Raw genomic sequence first — 7,004 nt, forward strand, 5'->3', positions numbered from 1 at the left:
GTTGCGTGGTGCGGTTAGCGGCGCGTGCCGCTGAGGCGGTCGCGTTCTCGCGCGTCGCGGGTTACTTAATTAGCGCAACTTATGAATATAGAGATACAAGTATGAAATTAGGAATTACGCATTAAATGTAACATGTGTGTTGTTTGTGTCGTTATAAAGTAGTGTCGTGTAAATTCTATGAGCTAGGAATACAGAGCTTAGAATGTAGGAGTATATATATAATGTTAATTAATAATCTTAGAAATAGTATTTTGGGCATGGCAGATCTGGGATGGTGAAATCGTAGAGTCCTTTGTACGGTGAAGGTTCCCGTCGTCGGATCTCGTGGAGGTTGATTCTCCTGGTACGTCCCTGGAGTGAGCGAGAGGGCGAGTTTCCCTGCAGGTAAGAGTGAGACGGTGGATGGCACCTTGAGTGGGAGCGAGACAGCGCACATGGTCCTTGGTGCGAGCGAGATGACGCACGAGGTCCTTGGTGCGAGTGAGACAGAATGTGTTGCCCTTGGAGCGAGGGAGAAGGCGAACACCTCTGCGGGTGCGAGTGAGACAGAGGGTAGGTCCCCTGGAGTGAGAGAGACGGCGAGTTGCGCCTGGGTGTTGCAGGTGGTCCAGGCGCGTGAGGGTGGTTGCTGTGGTGCGTTGACAGGGTGGCAGGCGGCACGCCTGACGTCACAGTAGCGTTTGCAGATATCTACGTATCGAAACAGTAGAGTCCTAATGCTTCTCAAAACGCGATATCGCATCTCATTTCTATGTCTCATGACGAGATATAATATTCATTGCGAATTGTCATGAGTACCTCGTATTCACATCAAACGAATGTAAATGCCTCACTTCCTTGCTAGGAACCAGCGTTTCCTGATATCTACGTATCGAAATAATAGTGTTCTAATGCTTCTTAAAACAAGATATCGCAACTCATTACTATGTTTCATGAGAAGATATAATATACATTGCGAAGTGTCATGTATACCTCGTATTCACTTCAAGAGAATGTAAATGCGATACATCCTTGCTAGGAAATAGCGTTTACAGATGTCTACGTATCGAAGCAACAGAGTTCTAATGCTTCATAAAACGGGATATCGCATTCCATTTCTATGTTTCATGGTAAGATATAATATTCATTGCGAAGTGTCATGTATACCTCGTATTCACTTCAAAACAATGTAAACGCGACACTTCCTTGGTAGGAAATAGCGTTTCCAGATATCTACGTATCGTAGCAATAGTGTTCTAATGCTTCTCAAAGCGCGATATCGCATCTCATTTCTATGTTTCATGATAAGATATAATATTCATTACGAAGTGTTATGTACTCCTCGTCTACACTTAAAAAGAATGTAAATGCGACTCTTCCTTGCTAGGAAATAGCTTTTCCAGATGTCTACGTATCGAAGAATTAGAGTTCTAATGCATCTTAAAACGAGATATCGCATCTCATATCTACGTTTCATGATAAGATATAATATTCATTGCGAAGTGTCATGTATACCTCGTATTCTCTCCAAAAGAAAGTGAATGCAACACTTCCTTGCTAGGAAATAGCGTTTCCAGATTTCTACATATTACAGCAATAGGGTTCTAATGCTTCTTAGATCGTGATGTCGCATCTCATTTCTGTGTTTCATGACAGGATATAATATTCATTCTGGAGTGTTATGTATACTTCGAATTCACTTCAAAAGAATGTAATAGCGACACTTCCTTGCTATTAAATAGCGCTTGCACATGTCTACGTATCACAGCAATAGGGTTCTAATGCTTTCTAAAACGGGATATCGCATCTCATTTCTATGTTTCATGAAAAGATATAATATTCAATGTGGAGTGTTATGAATACCTCGTATTCAGTTCAAAAGAATGTAAATGCGACACTTCCTGGCTATGAAATAGCGTCTGCAGATGTGTACGTATCGTAGCAATAGAATTCTAGTGCTTCTTAAACCGTCATATCGCATCACACTTCTATGTTTCATGATAAGATATAATATTCATTGCGAAGTGTCATGTATACTTCGCATACACTTCAAATGAATGTAAATGCGACACTTCCTTGCTAGAAGATAATGTTTGCAGATGTCTAGGTATCGAATCAATAGAGTTCTAATGATTCTTAAATCGCGATATCGCATCTCATTTCTATGTTTCATGATAATATATAATAATCATTGTGCAGTGTTATGTTTACCTCGTATTCATTTCAAGAGAATGTAAATGCGAAACTTCCTTGCTAGGAAATAGCGTTTGCAGATGTCTACGTATCGAAGCAATAGAGTACTAATGCTTCTTAATTCGCGATATCGCATCTCATTTATATGTTTCATGACAAGATTTAATATTAATTGCGGAGTGTCATGTTTACCTCGCATACACTTCAAATGAATGTAAATGCGACACTTCCTTGCTAGGAAATTGCGTTGGCAGATGTCTACGTTTCGAAGCAATAGAGTTCTAATGCTCCTTAAATCGCGATGTCGCATCTCATTTCTATGCTTCATGATAATATATAATATTCATTGTGCAGTATTACGTATATCTCGTCTACACTTCAAATGAATGTAAATGCGACACTTCCTTGCTAGGAAATAGCGTTTGCTGGTGTCTACTTATCCTATCATTAGAGTTGTAATGCTTCTCAAAACGCGATATCACATCTCATTTCTATGTTTCATGATAAGATATAATATTCCCTGCGAAGTGTCATGTATAGCACGCATACACTTCAAATGAATTTAAATGCGACACTTCCTTGCTAGCAAATAGCGTTTGCAGACGTCTACGTAACGTAGCATTAGGATTCTAATGCTTCCAAGACGCGATATCGCATCTCATTTCTATGTGTCGTGATAATATGTAATATTCATTGCGAAGAGTCATTTATACCTCGCATACACTTCTAATGAATGTAAATGCAACACTTCCTTGCAAGGAAGTAGCGTTGGCAGATGTCTACGTATCGAAGCAATTGAGCTCTAATGCTTCCTAAAACGAGATATCGAATCTCATTTCAATGTTTCATGATAAGATATAAAATTCAATGTGCAGTGTTATGTATACCTCGTATTCACTACAAATGAATGTAAATGCGACACTTCCTCTCTTGGAAATAGCGTTTGCAGATGTCTACGTATCGTAGCAATAGAACTTTAACGCTTCTTAAAAGGCGATATTGCATCTCATTTTATGTTTCATCATAAGATGTTGTATTCATTGCGAAGTGTTATGTATTCCTCGTCTACATTTCAAATGAATGTAAATGCGACACTTCCTTTCTAGGAATTGTCGTTTCCAGATGTCTACGTATCGTAGCAATAGAGTCCTAATGCTTCTTGAAACCCGATATCGCATCTCCATTCTATGTTTCATGATAAGATATAATATTCATTGCGAAGTGTCATGTATACCTCGCATACACATCAAATGAATATAAATGCGGCACTAGCTTGCTAGGAAATAGGGATCAGAGATGTCTACGTATCCAAGCAACAGCGTTCTAATGCTTCTTAAAACGAGATATCCCATCTCATTTCTATCTTTTATGATAAGATATAATATTCATTGTGCAGTGTTATGTATACCTCGTATTCGCTGCAATAGAATGTAAATGCGACACTTCCTTGCTTGGAAATAGCGTTTGCAGATATCTACGTTTCGTAGCATTAGAGTTCTAATCCTTCTTAGAACGCGATATCGCATCTCATTTCTATGAATCATGATAAGATGTAATATTCATTGCGAAGTGTCTTGTATACCACCCATACACTTCAAATGAATGTAAATGCGACACTTCCTTGCTAGGAAATAGCGATGTGAGATGTCTACGTATCGAAGCAATAGGGTTCTAGTGCTTCTTAAATCGGGATATCGCCACTCATTTCTATGTTTCATGATAAGATATAATATTCATTGTGCAGTGTTATGTATACCTCGTATTCACTGCAATAGAATGTAAATGCGACACTTCCTTGCTTGGAAATAGCGTTTGCAGATGTCTCCGTACCGAAGCAATAGGGTTCTAATGCTTCTTAAATCGGGATATCGCCACTCATTTCTATGTTTCGTGATAAGGTATAATATTCATTGCGGAGTGTCATGTGTAACTCGTACTCACTTCAAAGGAACGTAAATGCGACACTTCCTTGCTAGGAAGTAGCGTTTGCAGATGTCTACGTATCGAAGCAATAGAGTACTAAAGCTTCTTAAATCGCGATATCGCATATCATATCCATGTTTCATGATAAGATATAACATTCATTGCGAAGTGTCATGTACACCTGGCACACACTTCAAATGAATGTAAATGCGACACTTCTTTCTAGAAAATTACGTTACCAGATGTCTACGTATCGAAGCCAAGGAATACTAATGCTTCTTAAATCGCGATATCGCATCTCATTTCTATGTTTCATGATAAGATAAAATATTCATTTCAAAGTGTCATGTATACCTTGGATACACTTCATATGAATGTAAATGCGACACTTCCATGCTAGGAAGTAGCGTTTGCAGATGTCTACGTATCGATGCAATAGGGTTCTAATGCTTCTTAAGAAGAGATATCGCATCACATTCCTATGTACCATGATAAGATATAATATTCATTGCGAAGTGACATGTATACCTCGCATAAACTTCAAGAGAATGTAAATGCGACACTTCCTTGCTAGGAAATAGCGTTTGCAGATGTACACGTATCGAAGCAATAGAGTTCCAATGCTTCTTACATCGTCATATCGCATCTCATTTCTATGTTTTATGATGAGATATAATATTCATTGCGAAGTGTCATGTCCACCTCGCATAAACTTCAAATGAAACTAAATGTGATTCTTCCTTGCTAGGAAGTAGCGTATGCAGATGTCTACGTATCGTAGCATTAGGGTTCCAATGCTTCTCAAAACGAGATATCGCACCTCATTTCTATGTCTCATGATAAATATAATATTCATTGCGATGTGTTTTGTATACCTCGCATACACTTCAAGTGAATGTAAATGCGACACTTTCTTGCTAGGAAATAGCGTCTGCCGATATCTACGTATCGTAGCAATAGGTTTCTAATGCTTCTTAAAACGCGATATCGCATCTAATTTCTACGTTTCATTACAAGATATAATATTCATTGCGAAGTGTCATGCATACCTCGCATACACTTCAAATGAATGTAAATGCGACACTTCCTTGCTAGGAAATAGCGTTGGCAGATGTCTACGTATCGAAGCAATAGAGTTCTAATGCTGCTTAAATCGCGATATCGCATCTCATTTCTATGTTTCATGGAAAGATATAATATTCATTGTGCAGTGTTATGTAAACCTCGTATTCGCTTCAAAAGAATGTAAATGCGACACTTCCTTGCTAGGAAATAGCGTTTGCAGATGTCTACGTATCGTATCATTAGGGTTCTAATGCTTCTTAGATCGCGATATCGCATCTCATTTCTATGTTTCATGATAAGATATAATATTCATTGTGCAGTGATATGTATATCTTGTCTACGCTTCAAAAGAATGTAAATGCGACACTTCCTTGCTAGGAAATAGCGTCTGCAGATGCCTACGTATCGTAGAAGTAGAGTTCTAATTCTTCTTAAAACGCGATATCGCATCTCATTTGTATGTTTCATGATAAGGTACAATATTGATTGCGAAGTGTCATGTATACCTCGTATTCATTTCAAAACAATGTAAATGCGACACTTGCTTGCTAGGAAATAGCGTTTGCAGATGTCTACGTATCGAAGCAATAGATTTCAAATGCATCTAAAATCGCAATATCGCATCTCATGACTATGTTTCATGATAAGATATAATATTCACTGCGGATTGTCATGTATACGGCGTATTCACTTCTAGTGAATGTAAATGCTACACTTCCCTGCTAGGAAATAGCGTTTGCAGATGTCTACGTATCGAAGCAATAGAGATCTAATGCTTCTTAAATCGCGATATCGCATCTCATTTCTGTGTTTCATGAAAAGATATAATATTTATTGTGCAGTGTTATGTATATCTCGTCTACACTTCAAAACAATGTAAATGCTACACTTCCTTGCTAGGAAATAGCGTCTGCAGATGTCTATGTATCGTAGAAATAGACTTCTGATGCTGCTTAAATCGCGATATCGCATCTCATTTCTATGTTTCATGATAAGATATAATATTCATTGTGCAGTGTTATGTATATCTCGTAATCGCTTCAAAGGAATGTAAATGCGACACTTCCTTGCTAGGAAAATAGCGTTTGCTGATGTCTACGTATCGTAGCATTAGAGTTCTAATGCCTCTTAAATCGCGATATCGAATCTCATTTCTATGTTTCATTATAAGATATAATATTCATTGTGCAGTGATATGTATATCCCGTCTACACTTCAAAAGAATGTAAATGCGACACTTCCTTGCTAGGAAATAGCGTTTGCAGACGCCTACGTATCGAAGCAATAGAGTTCTAATGCTTCTGAAATCGCGATATCGCATCACATTTCTATGTTTCCTGATAAGATATAATATTCATTGTGGAGTGTTATGTATACCTCGTTTTCACTTCAAAAGAATGTACATGCGACACTTCCTTGCCAGGAAATAGCATCTGCAGATGTCTGCGTTTCGTAGCAATAGAGTTCTAATGCTTCTTAAAACGCGAGATCGCTCCCCATTTCTACGTTTCATGGTAAGATATAATATTTATTGTGGAGTGTTATGTATACCTCGTATTCACTTCAAAAGAATGTAAATGCGACACTTCCTTGCTAGGAAATAGCGTCTGCAGATGTCTACGTATCGTAGCAATACGGTTCGAATGCTTCTTAAAACGAGATATAGCATCTCATTTCTATGTTTCATTATAAGATATAATATTCATTGCGAAGTGTCATGTATACCATGCATACACTTCAAATGAATGTAAATGCGACACTTCCTTGCTAGGAAATAGCGTTGGCAGATGTCTACGTATCGAAGCAATAGGGTTCTAATGTTTCTTAAAACGAGATATCGCACC

Source organism: Xylocopa sonorina, unplaced genomic scaffold, assembly GCF_050948175.1.
Source record: "Xylocopa sonorina isolate GNS202 unplaced genomic scaffold, iyXylSono1_principal scaffold0024, whole genome shotgun sequence".
In the NCBI taxonomy this organism is placed as follows: Eukaryota; Metazoa; Arthropoda; class Insecta; order Hymenoptera; family Apidae; genus Xylocopa; species Xylocopa sonorina.